This window comes from Pogoniulus pusillus, chromosome 23 (assembly GCF_015220805.1).
Source record: "Pogoniulus pusillus isolate bPogPus1 chromosome 23, bPogPus1.pri, whole genome shotgun sequence".
In the NCBI taxonomy this organism is placed as follows: Eukaryota; Metazoa; Chordata; class Aves; order Piciformes; family Lybiidae; genus Pogoniulus; species Pogoniulus pusillus.
In genome coordinates this window covers 2,391,207-2,409,603 of record NC_087286.1, presented here as the reverse complement: position 1 = coordinate 2,409,603, position 18,397 = coordinate 2,391,207, and the positions used below count along the sequence as shown (strand labels likewise).

The 18,397-nt window shown below is 54.6% G+C and overlaps 1 protein-coding gene across 2 annotated transcripts in view; it reads left to right on the top strand.

Moving 5' to 3' along the window:
- The window catches only part of LOC135185557 (villin-1-like), a 91,700-nt gene that overhangs the window by 6,838 nt on the left and 66,465 nt on the right, over positions 1–18,397 (top strand). Inside the window, exon 1 of one of the 2 annotated variants that reach the window (XM_064162353.1) lies at positions 17,688–17,828. The exons of the other annotated variant lie outside the window; for it this stretch is intronic. The gene's annotated coding sequence lies outside the window, so the exon portion shown is untranslated. Of the gene's footprint in view, positions 1–17,687; positions 17,829–18,397 lie in introns of those variants that run through there. 2 annotated transcript variants of the gene reach the window in all.

Genomic DNA, 18,397 nt, shown 5'->3' with positions numbered 1-18,397 from the left:
CTGTAACTATCTGCTTGTATATTGTGCCAGCTGTAAATATAAGCTTCACTCAATTTCCAGAGCTGGCTGAGTCTAGTCTGGGTGATTTCCAAAGTGTGTGTGTGGGGGGGGGGGGCAGGGAGCACCCAAACCATCACAGTGAGAAAGCTGGGGACAGATTTTTTAGCAGGACCTGTTGTGACAGGCCAAGAGGTGATGGCTTCCAACTAAAAGAGTGAGGATCAGTCTGGATATGAGGAAGGCATTTCTCACTCTGCATGGTGAAACACTGGCCCAGGGTGCCCAGGGGAGGTGGTAGATGCCCCATCCCTGCAAACATTGCAGGTCAGGTTGGACAGGGCTCTGAGCAACCTGATCTAGCAGATGTACCTGCTCACTGCAGCGTGCTTGGACTAAGTGACCTTTAAACGTCTCTTCCAACCCAACCCATTCTGTGATTGTGGGCCAGCAGGGATTTCACTGCAGGAGAAGAGACCCCACCTGCCATGGCACCATGTCAAGGAGGGCCCATAGCCCAAAAACAGGCTTATATGTGCCTTGTCTTGCCTGGACGTGTTTGCTGGTTATTGACAAGTTACTGTTTGATAGTGTTCCTAGAATGTCTTCCATAACTGTGTAAGAACAGACATGAATATTACAATTGAGTGGTTGGGGGTGCTGAGAGTTCAGAATATTGAAGTTAATAAATGATATATGTTTATAGAATATCCTCTCACACCAATTACTTTCTCCCCTCCACCACCATTGGCGCAGGCGGCAGAATCCCCTCCGTGATGCACCACTGAGAAAATCCTGCCAGGAAAGCTGGTGCTGGAAGGTGTCCAGAGCAGGGCAGCAAGGCTGGGGAGGGGCCTGGAGCACAGCCCTGTGAGGAGAGGCTAAGGGAGCTGGGGGGGTGCAGCCTGCAGCAGAGGAGGCTCAGGGCAGAGCTCATTGCTGCCTGCAGCTGCCTGAAGGGAGGCTGTAGCCAGGTGGGGTTGGGCTCTGCTGCCAGGCAAGCAGCAACAGAACAAGGGGACACAGCCTCAAGCTGTGCCAGGGCAGGTCTAGGCTAGATGTTGTTAGGAAGTTGTTGTCAGAGAGAGTGATTGGCATTGGAATGGGCTGCCCAGGGAGGTGGTGGAGTCTCTGTGGCTGGAGGTGTTGAAGCCAAGCCTGGCTGGGGCACTTAGTGCCATGGTCTGGTTGGTTGGGCAGTGCTGGGTGCTAGGTTGGGCTGGCTGAGCTTGGAGGTCTCTTCCAACCTGGTTGATTCACAGTATCACAGTATCATGAGGGTTGGAAGAGACCTCACAGATCATCAAGTCCAACCCTTTACCACAGAGCTCAAGGCCAGACCATGGCACCAAGTGCCACGTCCAGTCCTGCCTTGAACAGCTCCAGGGACGGCGACTCCACCACCTCCCCGGGCAGCCCATTCCAGTGTCCAATGACTCTCTCAGGGAAGAACTTTCTCCTCACCTCCAGCCTAAATCTCCCCTGGCACAGCCTGAGGCTGCGTCCTCTTGTTCTGGTGCTGGCCACCTGAGAGAAGAGAGCAACCTCCTCCTGGCCACAACCTCCCCTCAGGTAGTTGCAGACAGCAATGAGGTCTGCCCTGAGCCTCCTCTTCTCCAGGCTAACCAATCCCAGCTCCCTCAGCCTCTCCTCGTAGGGCTGTGCTCAAGGCCTCTCCCCAGCCTCGTTGCCCTTCTCTGGACACGCTCAAGCATCTCAATGTCCCTCCTAAACTGGGGGGCCCAGAACTGAACACAGTTTCTATGAACAACCTTTCTTTCTATGCTCTGTCCTTCCACTCCTGTACTCCACGTTCTGGGGAGCTGCTGCCTCTCTGCTGCCAGTCACTGGGGCTGGCTGCAAGTGGTCTGATTTGCTTTTTTAAATGCCAATATTTTACCAAAGCAAACCCCAAAGCTGTCAGCTCCTGTGAACTTTCTCCTCACTTCCCCTCTTTAATGGTCAGCTGTGGAGCAATGAAAAAAATGTCATTTTTGTTCTAATAGCATTTTCAAAGTCCAGAACAGTTCTGTGATTATTAATTCCCTTCCCCCACACCCCTTTCAATATGAGCAGCATCTACAGCCTAATTACTGTTATCTGCTAACAGCCTCCAGAGCTGGCCTAAGGGCTGGTATAAATCAGCTGTGGTACTGTAATGAAGGGAGCACAGGCAGGGGAAAACAAAAGCTGCTACAGCACCAGTGAGCTGTGCAGCCTCTCAACATCCATCTCTCACTTGCAGCTGGTCTAAGCCATCACTCCAGGAAAAGCCAGCACTGGCACAGGCTGCCCAGAGAGGTTGGGGGGGGGGTCTCCTTCTCTGGAGCCTTTCAAGGCCTGTCTGGATGTGTTCCTGTGTGATCTGTGTTAGATAGGATTGTCCTGCTCTGGCAGGGGGGTTGGACTGGATGATCTCCTTGGGGTCCTTCCAACCCCTAACATCCTGTGAGCCTGGGATCTGTGAAAAGGACCAAGGAATCATAGAACTGTTGAGGTTGGAAAAGACCTTTGACATCATCGTGTCCAGCCTCTTGCCTAGAGCTCACAGTCCTACCACTGCTGCTAAGCTACTGTCACTAAAACACATCCCTCAGCACCACAGGTCTTCAAAGTACCTCCAGGGATGATGTCTCCATCACCTCCCTGGACAGTCTGTACCAGCACCTGAGAACCCTTTCTGTGGATAAATCTTTCTTAATATCCAACTTGAATGTCCCTTGGCACAACTTGAATCATGGAATCAGTCAGGGTTGGAAGGGACCACAAGGATCAGACAGATCCAAGCCCCCTGCCATGCCCAGGGACACCCTACCCTAGAGCAGGCTGCACACAGCCTCAGCCAGCCTGGCCTCAAACACCTCCAGCCATGGGGCCTCAACCACCTCCCTGGGCAACCCACTCCAGCCTCTCACCACTCTCCTGCTCAGCAACTTCCTCCTCACCTCCAGCCTCACTCTCCCCACCTCCAGCTTTGCTCCAGTCCTGCCACTCCCTCACACCCTCAAAAGTCCCTCCGCAGATTTTTGTAGCCCCCTTCAGATCCAGGAAGGCCACAAGAAGGTCACCTGGGAGCCTCCTCTGCTGCAGCCTGCACAGCCCCAACTCTTTCAGGCTGTGCTCACAGCAGAGCTGCTGCAGCCTCTGAGCATCCTCCTGGCCCTGCTCTGGACACTCTCCAGCATCTCCACAGCCCTCTTGTCCCAGGGGCTCCAGAGCTGGATGCAGGACTCCAGGTGGGGTCTCAGCAGAGCAGAGCAGAGGGGGAGAATCCCCTCCCTGGCCCTGCTGGCCACACTGCTGCTGCTGCAGCCCAGGCTCTGCTTGGCTTTCTGGGCTGCAAGTGCACACTGCTGGCTCCTGTTGAGCTTCTCCTCCAGCAGCACTCCCAAGTCCCTCTCCTCAGGGCTGCTCTCCAGACACTCCCTGCCTAGCCTGGATTGGTGCTTGGCATTGCCTCGACCCAGCTGCAGGACCTTGCACTTGGTCTTGTTGAACCTCATGTACTCCCTCCATGCCAGGTGCAGGCCTTGTGAAATGGCAGCTTCTTTGCCCCCCCCATGCAGTTTATCCAACAGCAATCCCCATGCTGCAGCCTCCCCAAGCTGGAAGCAAAGACTGCAGCTGCCAGGAGTAGCAGGGATGTGCAGGCAAAGTCACTGCTCCATGCTAGCTGCACTCCTCTGGGCTCACTCACACCGCCTGGAACTTGGAAACCAGTCCATCCTGTTCACATACCCTCCCTCAGCCACTTCCTGGCCCCCACTGCCTTAAAGATGGGCTTTTCCCATCTGGGACTGGAAAATGATTCATCCATCAGCCCAAGAATGCAACCCTGGAGGCACCCTTTGTGGTCTTCTCCCAGCAAGTTCTTCTGGAGCTGCATTTCTCTGCAGAAAGAATGTGGTCTGGAGAAGTCCTCCTCAGTATATCTTCAAGCAAAGAGTTGCTGAGTCCCAGCCTCATCCAGCTCATTGCAGCAGAGAGAAAACACTCTAAAGCCAAAGATGGGTGCAGCAGCTCTGCCCTGGAGGCCAGGACTTGATTCCTGCTCAAGTGTGAGTGTCCTGCCCTTTCTTCCTCCTGGGGTTGGTAAACCTCAGTATCACCCTCCTCCCCCTCCTCCTCTTCCTCCTCCTCCTCCTCCTTCTCCTCTTCCTTCTCCTTCTCCTCCTCCTCCTCCCCCTCCCTGTTTGCAAACTGAGTGATACTTGTCACTCCAGGTGAGGTGGAACCCACGCAAACACGGCCAGAAAGCCCACTCAGGAGTGCACACTGATGCCATCATGTGCATGGCTACATCCCTGGCATCTTCTTGTCACCTGGCCCCGAGCAGTGTTGGACAAAAGGCTCCTTGCATTGTTCAGATGCCTCCTGCCAGAGCTGATGTCCACATGCTCTGCTGGACAATGTGCTTAAGCCGAGCAAGCCAAGCCCTGGGCACAAGGCAGGCAGTTTGGTGACTTCTGATGCTTTCCCTTCATGCCAGGGATTGCTGAGGTAACACTGCCCTTTGCAGGATGGGCTTCTTATGTGGGCTGAAAGCCAGGAAGCATGTGGAGAAACAGCCAACTGGCCACCTTCTGTTGGGGAGTGGCACAAGGGTGGTGCAAAGATGTCCCAAGCATGACCTCTGCCTTGGATTAGAAATAACATGGATATAACTTAGGGTTCTTGTTTAATGTTGACATGACACCAAGCTGTGTGGCACAGTGGACTTGCTAGAGGGCAGGGATCCATCCAGAGCCACCTGCACAGGCTGCAGAGATGTGCCCAGGCCAACCTCATGACATTCAACAAGGCCAAGTGTAAGGTCCTGCACCTGGGTCACAGCAATCCCAAGCACAGCTCCAGGCTGGGTGGGGAATGGCTGAAAGCAGCCCTGAGGAACAGGACCTGGGGGTCTGGGCTGGTGAAAAGCTCAACAGGAGCCTGCAGGGTGAGTGCAGCCCAGACACAACCCTGTGCTGGGCTGCAGCAAGAGCAGTGTGGGCACAGGGCAAGGGAGGGGATTCTGCCCCTTGGCTCTGCTCTCCTCACACCCCACCTGCAGTCCTGGGGGCAGTTCTGGAGCCCCCAGCACAAGCAGGACATGGAAGTGTTGGAGCCAGTGCAGAGGAGGCCACCAAGATGCTGAGAGGGCTGCAGCAGCTCTGCTATGAGAACAGGCTGAGAGAGTTGGGGCTGTGCAGCCTGGAGAAGAGAAGGCTTTGAGGAGACCTTGGAGTGGCCTTGCAGGATCTGAAGGGGATCTGCAGAAAGGCTGGGGAAGGACTATTGACCAGGTCTGGTGATGACAGGAGGAGGAGGAATGGGATTGAAGTGGCAGAGGGGAGATTGAAACTGGATGTTAGGAAGAAGTTGTTTGCAGTGAGGGTGGTGAGACCCTGGCACACATGGGTAGTCAGACACTGGCACAGGTTGCTCAGGGAGGTTGTGGAGCACAGAAGCACCCAATGTGATCAAAGATCACATTGGGTGCTTCTGTGCTCCACAACCTCCCTGGAGGTGTTCAAGGCCAGGCCAGATGAGGCTTTGAGCAACCTGTGCTAGTGGGAGGTGTCCCTGCCTGTGGCAGGCAGGTGGAGCTGGATGAGCTTTGAGCTCCCTTCCAACCTAACCCATTCTGTGGTTCTATGAGCCCCCCCATGTTATTTCATCTTCCATTCTCAGAGAAGCTCTGTGCAGCTTAGTTAACCCAGCCTAATCCAGCCCACTCTGTATGTTATCTGTGTGTGATCCTTGGACTGGTCTACAGGAGGTAGAACACCACAGGCCACATGGGGAAGTGGACACAGAGCCCAGCAAAGTGCCTGATCCTGGTTCAGCAGCTGAGCTGAGGCTGTGCTGACTGCTGGTGCCCTTCTCATGCTCACAGCAGTGGTTTTGGAGCTCCCTCCAGCAGCATGTTGTGACCAGCTACTGATGTGTGGGGGCACTGAAGCAGCTGCACAGGTCAGGTGCAAATGGTGCTCTGCAGCCTTTGGGATCCATGAGAAAGAGGGAGGGCAATGTGCAGCAGGATGGCAGTTTCTCAGTGATTGATTTTCCTTCCTGGTTGGCACAGGCAGGGCTGCATTCCTGCCAACAATAGCTGGTCACCTGGCCAGCCCCAGCTCTGCCTACCTGCTGTACCCCGAGTGCTGTAGCTGTGCAGGCTGCCCTGCAGGGAGCTCTGCTGCAGGTCCCAGGGCTCAGCAGCTTGTGGGATTCATCTCCATACCCCTGCACCTCCTAGGGTTTGAAATACATGAGTCCTCTTTAGCAGATGTGAAAAACAGAGGGCTGGAACATCTCTGCTGTGAGGACAGGCTGAGAGAGTTGGGGTTCTGCAGCCTGCAGCAGAGAAGGTTTTGAAGAGACCTTGGAGTGACCTTCCAGGAAGGCTGGGGAGGGACTACTGACAAGGTCTGGTAATGACAGGATGAGGAGGAATGGGTTTGAAGTGGCAGAGGGGAGATTGAAACTGGATGTTAGAATCATAGAATCAGGCAGGGTTGGAAGGGACCACAAGGATCAGGCAGTTCCAACCCCCCTGCCATGCCCAGGGACACCCTACCCTAGAGCAGGCTGCACACAGCCTCAGCCAGCCTGGCCTCAAACACCTCCAGCCATGGGGCCTCAACCACCTCCCTGGGCAACCCACTCCAGCCTCTCACCACTCTCCTGCTCAGCAACTTCCTCCTCACCTCCAGCCTCACTCTCCCCACCTCCAGCTTTGCTCCATTCCCCCCACTCCTGGCACTCCCTCAGAGCCTCAAAAGTCCCTCCCCAGCGTTTTTGTAGCCCCCTTCAGATCCTGGAAGGCAAAAGTGTTCTTTACAGTGAGGGTGGTGAGACATTTAGTTCCATGGTCTAGGTGTCTGGATAGGGCTGGGTGCTAGGTTGGACTGGATGAGCTTGGAGGTCTCTTCCAACCTGCTTGATTGATTCTGTGATTCTATGATACACTGGCACAGGTTGAGGGTGGTGAGATGCTGGCACAGGTTGCCCAGAGAGGTTGTGGAGCACAGAAGCACCCAATGTGATCAAAGATCACATTGGGTGCTTCTGTGCTCCACAACCTCCCTGGAGGTGTTCAAGCCTAGGTTGGATGAGGCTTTGAGCAACCTGTTCTAGTGGGAGGTGTCCCTGCCTATGTCAGGGGGTTGGAACTGGCTGAGCTTTGAGCTCCCTTCCAACCTAACCCATTCCATGATCTATGAACAGACAATTGAGGACCATAGCAGAGCTGCTGCAGCCCTCTGAGCTACACAGACAGTTGTGAACTCAGCTCAGCTACCAGAGAACCTGTCCTGGGGAAATTTGTGCTCTATTTTGGGGACAGACTTGGGGAACAAACTCAAAAGCTGCTGGGGAAAATCCAGATCCCTTCCTGGGGCACAACTCTCTCCTGGCACAGTATCTGGACCTCCCCTGCACTCCCCATGGCTGGCCAGCACAGAGTGGCAGCTGCTCTGGCACTGGTTTCAGAAGAGAGCCTGGTGTGCATTGGCAGCAGGGCAGAGCTTCAGGATTTCATCCCCCCCAGCTCTCAGCAGAGGTGACTTTCTCTAGCCACACGTGCAGCTGGGGCACTGAAATGAGACTAGTTAAAAATTAAGTTTGCAAAGGGGGGGGGGCAGGGCTGGGGGTGTGGAGTTACTTTGTGGGAACTCAGCTACGGTCACCAAGGTGAGCCATGAGGTTTCCCACAGCTGTGAATAGTGCTGCTCTGTCTGAATGCTAAACAGATGTGGCTTAGGAACTGCCTGGAGGGCTGAGCCCAGAGAGTGGTGGTGAATGGTGTCACATCCAGCTGGTGGCTGTCACTAGTGGTGTCCCTCAGGGATCAGTGCTGGGCCCCATCCTCTTTAACATCTTCATAGATGGTCTGGATGAGGGCATGGAGTCAGTCATCAGCAAGTGTGCAGATGACACCAAGCTGGGGGCAGATGTGGCTGGGTTGGAGGGCAGAAGGGCTCTGCAGCAGGACCTTGACTGCCTGCACAGATGGGCAGAGTCCAAGGGGATGGCTTCAATAGCTCCAAGTGCAGGGTGCTGCACTTTGGCCACAACAACCCCATGCAGAGATACAGGCTGGGGTCGGAGTGGCTGAGAGCAGCCAGACAGAGAGGGATCTGGGGGTGCTGATTGATACCCACCTGAACATGAGCCAGCAGTGTGCCCAGGTGGCCAAGAGAGCCAGTGGCATCCTGGCCTGCATCAGGAATGGTGTGGCCAGCAGGAGCAGGGAGGTCATTCTGCCCCTGTACTCTGCACTGGTTAGACCACACCTTGAGTGCTGTGTTCAGTTCTGGGCCCCCCAGTTTAGGAGGGACATTGAGATGCTTGAGCGTGTCCAGAGGAGGGCAACGAGGCTGGGGAGAGGCCTTGAGCACAGCCCTACGAGGAGAGGCTGAGGGAGCTGGGATTGGTTAGCCTGGAGAAGAGGAGGCTCAGGGGAGACCTCATTGCTGTCTACAACTACCTGAGGGGAGGTTGTGGCCAGGAGGAGGTTGCTCTCTTCTCTCAGGTGGCCAGCACCAGAACAAGAGGACACAGCCTCAGGCTGTGCCAGGGGAGATTTAGGCTGGAGGTGAGGAGAAAGTTCTTCCCTGAGAGAGTCATTGGACACTGGAATGGGCTGCCCGGGGAGGTGGTGGAGTCGCCGTCCCTGGAGCTGTTCAAGGCAGGACTGGACGTGGCACTTGGTGCCATGGTCTGGCCTTGAGCTCTGTGCTAAAGGGTTGGACTTGATGATCTGTGAGGTCTCTTCCAACCTTGGTGACACTGTGATACTGTGATAAATGGGGAGGCTGAGAGCTCCAGCAGCCTGCTCCAGCAAAGCCAGAAGGTCCTGCAACTACAGCTGTCAACACCCAGGGGTCCTAACCCACACCAAGGCAACTGGGAGCAGTTGGGCTTTAAGGACCACTTAAGAACCAGCCCTGTCAGCCACAGGAGATAAACTCAGGTCCTATCTCCTGCAGGCTGGGAGTGAGCTGCTGGGGCCCTGAGCTGGATTGCTGGCTCTTGCAGAGACACCCATGGAATCCAGAAGGCATGCACAACCTCTCTTTGCTTCAGCTGCTGCATGAGAACAAGACACTAAATGCCTTCCTCTCACTGCTTTGTGGTCTGATTCCCACAAAAGCAGAGTCCCAAGGAGCCTGGACCTCAGGGGGTGGCATGAATGAGCTGCCATGGGGTAACCTTTGCCAGGCTCATGCATCCATTAACCAATGCCACTGCAGCTGAGCCTGCCCTGCCTCTGCAGCCTTTGCTACTAAGCATTTCCTTCCTGCTGGATTCAGCTGACACTGGAAATCACAAAGGCTCTGCTTGATGACCCTGACCAAAGCCTGCTGGAAGCTGCTGGGTTCCATAAGGTTTCCATTAGAGCTGAGAGAGAGCCCCTGAGGTTTAGTGGAACTCCAAAAGTATCTGCAAAACAATGTGCAGAACAGCCCTGCTTGCAGGGGTGGTGCTTTTAGCTGCTCCTCTTGGCTTTTTGGCTTCCCCTCATCAATGTCTTCCACCTCAAGGCACACCTGCTGCTCTACCTACAGGAGACTCCTTCCCTGGACCAGAGAGTCATAGAATGGGTTAGGTTGGAAGGGAGCTCAAAGCTTAGCCAATTCCAACCCCTTGCCATAGGCAGGGACAACTCCCACTAGAACAGGCTGCTCAAGGACTCATCTGACCTGGGCTTGAACACCTCCCTGGGCAACCTGTGCCAGTGTCTCACCACCCTCAACCTGTGCCAGTCTCTCACCACCCTCACTGTAAAAAACAGCCAGTTTCAATCTCCCCTCTGCCACTTCAATCCCATTCCTCCTCCTCCTCCTCTCATCACCACACCTTGTCAATAGTCCCTCCCCAGCCCTCCTGCAGCCCCCTTCAGATCCTGCAAGGCCACTCCAAGGTCTCCTGGAAGCCTTCTCTTCTCCAGGCTGCACAGCCCCAACTCTCTCAGCCTGTGCTCACAGCAGAGCTGCTGCAGCCCTCTCAGCATCTTGGTGGCCTCCTCTGCACTGGCTCCAACACTTCCATGTCCTGCTTGTGCTGGGGGCTGCAGAACTGCCCCCAGGACTGCAGGTGGGGTGTGAGGAGAGCAGAGCCAAGGGGCAGAATCCCCTCCCTTGCCCTGCTGCCCACACTGCTCTTGCTGCAGCCCAGCACAGGGTTGTGTCTGGGCTGCACTCACCCTGCAGGCTCCTGTTGAGCTTTTCACCAGCCCAGACCCCCAGGTGCTGTTCCTCAGGGCTGCTCTCAGCCATTCCCCACCCAGCCTGGAGTTGTGCTTGGGATTGCTGTGAGCCAGGTGCAGGACCTTACACTTGGCCTTGTTGAATGTCATGAGGTTGGCCTGGGCACATCTCTGCAGCCTGTGCAGGTGCCTCTGGATGGATCCCTGCCCTCTAGCAAGTCGACTGTGCCACACAGCTTGGTGCCATCTGCAGCCTTGCTGAGGGTGCACTGATTCCTCTGTCCATGTCACTGCCAAAGATGTCACACAGCTCTGGTGCCAGCACTGACCCCTGAGGGAACCACTTGTCATGGCTGAGGACAGGATAGTCAGAAAGAGGTTGGTCTTCACTACCAAATTGCCAGGCTGGCGTTGGTTGATCTGGGTTTGTTCTTGTCTGTACCACCCAGTTCCTGCTGTGATTCTGGTCGGGAAACTTTATCCATCCATATCCTGTGCTCTCACTCTGCTGTCAGCCCTGTAACAGCAGGTGACAATCCCTGCTGCCATCTTACAGCAGACATGAGACAGGTAAACACCTCAGTGCAGGTCTGCCACAATGCCTCACCCTGGGATTAAGTCTGTAAATCATCTGCACTTGCTTTGTCAATGCCTGAATCAGGACTTAAGACCTCTAGAAGACTGTAACTTAATAACAGGCATCAGGAGCTGACAGCCTGGACTCTCAGCTCAGCTGGTGTGGCTTATGAGAAGGACACTCAGGAACAGCCACACAGGAGTTTTGTTTTCCTGCATGTTACTCCCCCACGATTAGACCCTGTGAAATCCACCACCTTGCCTCCGAGCCAACCCCATTAGACTCTTTGTCTCTTTACCTAAAGAGCCAGTTCCTGCTGAGCCTTCATTGTCACCAAGTATGTGCTAAAGCTTGCTGGCACTCAGGAAAAGCAGGCTGGTTGCCTGCAGCAGCAGCAAAAGCAAGCTTTTCTGGGGGAAACCTCATCCATCCTAGCAGAGAGTCAGCCAATAGAACCCAAAGAACACCAGGTGCCTGAATCTGGCACCAGAGACCAGATCAGAGGCCAGGCAGTCTCAGCTCTGTGCCCGCTAACATCATGGAGCAGATCCTCCTGGAGGCACTACTGAGACAGGAGAGCAGTGGAGAGGTGATTGGGTACCATCAGCATGGCTGCACCAAGGGCAAATCCTGCCTGGCAAACCTGGTGGCCTTCTATGAGCAGGTCACAGCATGAATAGATGAGGGGAGAGCAACTGATGGCAGTGACCTGGACCTGAGCAAGGCCTTTGGCACTGTCCCACACCACAGCCTGGTCTCCAAGCTGGGGGCACATGGGTGTGATGGGCCACGAGGATGCTGAGAGGCTGCAGCAGCTCTGCTGTGAGCACAGCCTGAAAGAGTTGGGGCTGTGCAGGCTGGAGCAGAGGAGGCTCCCAGGTGACCTTCTTGTGGCCTTCCAGCATCTGAAGGGGGCTACAAAAAAGCTGGGGAGGGACTTTTGAGGCTCTGAGGGAGTGCCAGGAGTGGGGGGAATGGAGCAAGGCTGGAGGTGGGGAGAGTGAGGCTGGAGGTGAGGAGGAAGTTGTTGAGCAGGAGAGTGGTGAGAGGCTGGACTGGGTTGCCCAGGGAGGTGGTTGAGGCCCCATGGCTGGAGGTGTTTGAGGCCAGGCTGGCTGAGGCTGTGTGCAGCCTGCTCTAGGGTAGGGTGTCCCTGGCCATGGCAGGGGTTTGGAACTGTCTGCTCCTTGTGGTCCCTTCCAACCCTGACTGATTCCTTGATTCTATGATTAGAGTCAAGGTTTGATGGTGACCCTGGGGTGCTGGATCTGCAGGACCTGAGTCCCTCTGGCAGTCTCCCCACGTCAAACAATGTTCTGAACACATCCGGCTCTGAGCTGGGGCCCCTGTGTCACATTCCTCCTCTGGCTGGAAGGCAGCCAGGGCTACTGTTTGCCCCTGCCACGTCACAGTCTCACCTCAACTACCCTGTTTTCTCAGTGCACCTGCTAATTCTTGGTGGCAGTGGGTGAGAACAAACCGAGAGAGGTGCAGAGGAGCCCACACCCGCAGTGCACACAGGAGATCTGCCACCTCCCGTCTCAGCTCTGCCCAGGCGAGCTCAGGTTAGCCTCCTCCGAGCTGACAGCAGCAATTCTGCTCCAAGGCAGGAGCTGCTCACCAGGGGGAGTTTGGGAAAAACACTCTCCTCGAGGATTTCCCCCCCTCCCAGCGATGATTTTGGATAAGAAAAGACAGCACAGGTTTCACTCTGCAAAGCCTTTGGTAGCAACCAGAGCTCATGTGGGCAGACCCAGGGAGGTCTGGCCCAGTATGGTCATTTCCAGCAGTGCTGTTCTGCCAAACCATTGTGGTCAGGGCAGTTATACCCACTGAGTTATTTCCCCTTGCTAGCAGAGACTTAGTGTGCCTCCCACCTTCCAGGGAGAGTTCCAGGCGTTTAGGAAGGCTGGAGACTGCCCAGCAGCCCTTGCAGCCCTTGCTGTGGTGCTGCACAGACACCAGCAGCTCTGGCCCTCTCTCCTCTTCTTTGGCAGGGAGGGACTTCTTCCCGTAAGCCTGAGGAAGCATGAGCCAATTATCCCCAGCAGAGCTGGCTTCAAATGGGTCTTGCACTAAGATTGCCAAGCAATAAATTGGTGCAACAGGTACAGGTTTCTTCTGCCTCAGTGCTGTAAGCCCTGTGCCAGAGAGACTGCTCCTGTCTTAACCTGCTGCAAGCTGTTGGCTCTGGGAAGGCCAACTGCAACTCAGGAGCCCTTGCCAAACCTTTTCCTGCCTGAAATCAGCATTTACCCTTGTGCCTTTGGCTTGCCAAGGTCACTCCTTTCTTCTGAGTCAGAAGAGGAGTTGGCTCACCCTGCCTCCACGGAATCCACCGTTCACACAGCTCCGTGCACCAAGAGCTCTTGAAAGGGCTCATTTGCAGGATCAAGGCTTCTCCTTGTGCTGAGAGCCATTGACTGTCACAATCTAACCAGATAAGGATGCAACAACTCCCTACAGCTCAAGACAATTGTCTCTGCCAGTGTGGCACAGCCTGGCACTGTCCCCTGTCCCAAGGAGCTTCCACTTGCTGCTGTTACCCATTAGCCAGCATGCTGTCCCCTGGCAGAGGCAGCTCAGCTGGGGCTTGCAGAACGCTGCCCTGTGGAACTGTGTCTGCTCAGAGCCCTGGCCTCCAACAGGCCAAAGAGCAAAGCTGTCTTCACTTTTCTGCCTCAAAATTCCCTTGCAGGCAGCTGGGCCAAATCCTGAGGCTGGTGCTCAGTCTCTCATGGGTGCCAGTCACCCCTGCCTTGCTCAGGGGTTAGAAGCCATGGCTGGCTGAGATGTGCTTCTTGGAGGGGTCTTCTGTTTCAGCAAGTTATAAGCCCTGGGAGGAGAGGTTTGTGCATGCATTATGGTCAACATCCATGCACAGGTATTGCTTTCTCATCTTCTTCCCAACAAGCAAGATACAGCAGGCAACGTAGCCCAATCCTCCTCTATCACATCCATAGGCAGACCTACGAGAGGCACTGTGTAGATTTGTCTTTGGCCCTGATGATTTTGTAGGGCAGAGAAGTGTCTGGGTGAGGCTACATAAGGGATGTGTAGTAAAATGCCAGGTGCTTTGGTTGTGGGTCAAGGAAAGCTCCCCTGAAACGTGTGCAGAACTTCATTCAAAGCTCTGGGTGCTGCAAGTCAGGACATTTAACCTCACATAAGCAGTGATGGGGCTTTGCACTGCTGTCCTGAGCAGCTTGGGAGGGTTTTCCCCCACCCCCTCCTTCCCTTGCTTTTCCAAAGTGTGAGGCCCCTGCTGAGTTATCTCATCTGCAGGGTTTGGCCCTTCCCTCTTCCTCCCAGAGCTCCATACCCGAAAGCAGGGTGGAAATACCTTTGCAACGTGTCATTTTGCAAACACATCCTTGGCAGAGCCTCTTTCCCTGTGCACAATGTCAACCTTGTCCACAGGCACGTGGGATGGTCAAGGCTGAAGCAAATGTGGGCCATTGCACTGCCAAACCTTGATTCTGTGCTTCAGCAGATTCTTCCTCCCAGCAGCTTCTGATTTGCCCCCACCATCAGCCAGTGACAATGTCTTCAGTGTCTCAGGCTTCCACTGGGACACTGAAAACAGCCTCATCTGCCATCTGTATGCACAAAAAAGCATCAACAAGCTCTGGGAATACCAAGTCAAAGCTTAGGACAAGAATGTGAGCTCATCAGGTCATGCAGATGGTGAAAAGAGCTGGACAGGAACATCTCAGATCACATTTCAGTTATGAAAGCCAGGCTATTCTGTTTTCTACCAACACTGAGTTAAACTGCTTGGAAATAATGCTTTCTGCTCTGTAACCCCATGGCATGACCAGAACTAGCAGGAAGCAAAAGTGCCTACAGCTCAGAGCTAAATGAGACCATTTTTTATGGTAGACTTTTCCCTCCTCCCCCCTTGGCACTGGCTGTTCCAAGCTGTTTGCATATATTTCCATGGATTTGGGCTCCTTAAATGCAGAATTATTTATTATTCTGCTCTTGACAGACCCCACCTGGTGATCTGTGAGCAGTTCTGGAGCCCCCAACACAAGAAGGACATGGAAGTGTTGGAGCCAGTCCAGAGGAGGCCACCAAGATGCTGAGAGGGCTGCAGCAGCTCTGCTCTGAGCACAGGCTGAGAGAGTTGGGGCTGTGCAGCCTGGAGAAGAGAAGGCTTCCAGGAGACCTTGGAGTGGCCTTGCAGGATCTGAAGGGGATCTGCAGAAAGGCTGGGGAAGGACTATTGACAAGGTCTGGTGATGCCAGGAGGAGGAGAAATGGGATTGAAGTGGCAGAGGGGAGATTGAAACTGGATGTTAGGAAGAAGTTGTTTGCAGTGAGGGTGGTGAGACCCTGGCACACATGGGTAGTCAGACACTGGCACAGGTTGCTCAGGGAGGTTGTGGAGCACAGAAGCACCCAATGTGATCAAAGATCACATTGGGTGCTTCTGTGCTCCACAACCTCCCTGGAGGTGTTCAAGGCCAGGTTGGATGAGGTCTTGAGCGACCTGTTCTAGTGGGAGCTGTCCCTGCCTATGGCAAGGGGTTGGAACTGGATGATCCTTGAGGTCTCTTCCAACCTAAACCATTCTATGATTCCATTCTATGATTCTATTACTTTTTCATTGTGGTGGTGGAAAGGAATGGGGCACAGCAGCTCAAACATCACCTGTCCATGAGCCTGCTGGGCATTACCAAAGCTGTGGTATAGGAACAACACATTTCATCCCAGAGCTCAAATGCAAGCAGCCAGAGCCATGGAAATGAGTTGGTTCACATCAGCACTGAAAATGACCCAAACATGCAGCACCTATTGATTAACCCCTTGCTTCTGGGGTTAATAACTTTATGGGGCAAAAGGGAAAGAGGAGCACCATAAAGTTTGGTGCTGATTCTTTGAGATTCCCCAGGTGTCCTCACCCCATCTTCTAGCACTTCCCACCAGACCTGCTGGTGCACAACCCTCACCACTGGGCCTGCAGTAGGCTTGGGATTGACTCCAAGGATAAAAAGCAGGCTCTGCTGCAGGTGGCTCTCTTCTGTGGACTGGAAGAAGACACAAAACCTGGCTCCTCTCTTCCCTGTGACACTCAGCATGGTGAAACTAATCGAAGGTGAAAGCTGTTACAGGTTTTACAAGCTGTAGCCTGCTGACCTTAGGGGGTAAATAGTCTGGCTTGCATCTTCAGCCATAAAACTGAGATCTCTGAAGTGTCCCTCTCAGGTACAGACTGAAAGAGTAGGTTCAACTTGCACCCTGTTTACAACTACCCGTGGTTAGTGGTACACAGCTCTGCAGCTTGTGTTGCAGGTATTTTGAGTGCTCTTCCCACTGCAGGTCTTTTAGGTCTAAAAGTGGTCAGTGGAAAAAGACCTGTGGAAACTGCTGGTTTCAATCTCTTCTGACGTGGGTTAGCTGACAAGCTGATCCATATCTATTTTAAGTTTGTGTGGGGGTAATCTAAAAAATTAAGGAAGTGGTAAGAGAAGTTTTATCTTGTGGACTTGGATGCTTTCCAGTCCACAAAGGTTGTGCAGTCTCCAGCCTTGCTAATACTCAAAGCTTAGCTGGATGCACTCCTGGGTCCCTCAAAGGCAATGCCACCAGCTCACAACAAGAGAAAAATCATAGAATCATGGAATCAAGTAGTTTGGAGGAGACCTCCAAGCTCATCCAGTCCAACCTAGCACCCAGCCCTGGCCAATCAACCAGACCATGGCACTAAGTGCCTCATCCAGGCTTTGCTTCAACACCTCCAGGCACGGCCACTCCACCACCTCCCTGGGCAGCCCATTCCGATGCCAATCACTGTCTCTGCCAACAATTTCCTCCTGGTCTAGTTGATTGGTTAAGGCTGGGTGCTAGGTTGGACTGGATGATCTTGGAGGTCTCTTCCAACCTGGTTGATTCTATGATTCTATGATTCTATGACATCCAGCCCAGACCTGCCCTGGCACAGCTTGAGAAGTGGTGCCTCTACCTTTCTCCAGGGAGTGATTTTGCCTTTGCCAGCAGTGAGCAGCACCGCGCTGATGCCAGGCAGGAGCACCTGGGAATCAGAGGAGAGTTTGTCTTCAAGCCCTTCACAGCCTGCAGCACCAGGGCGTGCTCCAGCCACCCTTCACAACCTGCAGCACCAGGCCATGCTCCAGCCACCCTTCACAGCCTGCAGTACCAGGGCATGCTCCAGCCACCCTTCACAACCTGCAGCACCAGGGCATGCTCCAGCCACCCTTCACAACCTGCAGCACCAGGGCATGCTCCAGCCACCCTTCACAACCTGCAGCACCAGGGCATGCTCCAGCCACCCTTCACCCATCCTTAATGATGAGCTGCGAGAGTGCAACGAGGACCCACGGCCACGACTTCCTGCTGTGGGAGGCAGCTGCAGCCAGTAGCAATGATAAACCAGATTCTGGTTTATGATTACTTCTTCTCCTGAGACAGCAGCCGGGTTGCATGCTCCAACACTCTGTTACGTCCCCCTCAGGCAGTCCTCACCCCGGCTCTCCCTTGCCCTGGGCTGCCAGCACAGGGAGATCCAGCCTGGCCCTGCAGGAAAACCAGGAGCAGGCTCTCTGCCCTGAAAACCTTGGACCAGCTGTGCCAAAATTCGGGGCAGTGAGTGAGGGACTGGAGCTGGACCTCTTGAGCCTGAGCGTTACTGTGGCACTGAGCGGCACCACACCTCGCTTTGTCCAACAGAAAGAGGAGAAGGGAGGCAAAAATCCTCCCCTAGCCTTTACAGAACTGGCCGAGACAGGTTTCCAACAAAGCAGCATTGAAGAGCGATGGCTGGGGGCATGCAGGGCTGCCGGGGGCTGGATGCGAGCAGTGGGTTGAAACTCACCCCGGCTCGCTGCCGGTGCCTCCGTGGGCCCGGGAATGGGTGTGATCTCCGAGTAGGAGTGTCCCTGCGGTTAACTAGAGGATTGAATTACCCAGCAGGGCTGCTCCCGAGCTGACAAGGTAGCAGAACAGCAAACAAAAAGTGCCTTCGAGCTAGCTCACCCGAGAGGCGAGAAGGCACCGCGTTTGGCACAGAACGGAGACCTGCCAGGACCCTGCAGCGGGGTAAGCAGCTTCTCTCTCCCCTCCTGGCTTTATTTCTGCGGGCCAGAGCTGTTGTCGTGGGATGGGGGTAGTGAGAAACACCAACAACAAATTAGTAGATTGACTTTGTTTCCCCTCAGTGAGGCAGGATGCCTTCACTGGCAGCACCGAGCCCATCCTGATGGGCGCAACCGCTTGGGGATGGGGCAGGCACTGCCTGGGCTCAGCAGCAGCCAGGCTGGGGGGCAGCTCCGAGGACACATGTTTTGCCTTTAGCTCTCTGCACAGGCCGGCTTTGATTTCACGCCACTGTTTTGCTTTGGCCTGGTTTGGTGTCTGCTGCGCCGCCGTGGGCATCTGCTCAGAGCTCGCCTGCCCTTGCGGCGCGGCTGTGGGTCCAGGCAGTGACAGAAGTCCTCCGAAGCTCTCATCGATAGGTCTTGTGTAATCGATAGAGCTGCCGATGGCCGAACTGCTGGGCTGTGTTGCTCTGGGAAGCAGAGAGTGTTTTCTCCACCCGTCCGTTTGAGATGCAGATTGCAGCGAGGTGGAGTTGCAGTGGAGTGGAGCCGCGGGCTGGCTCGCCAGTG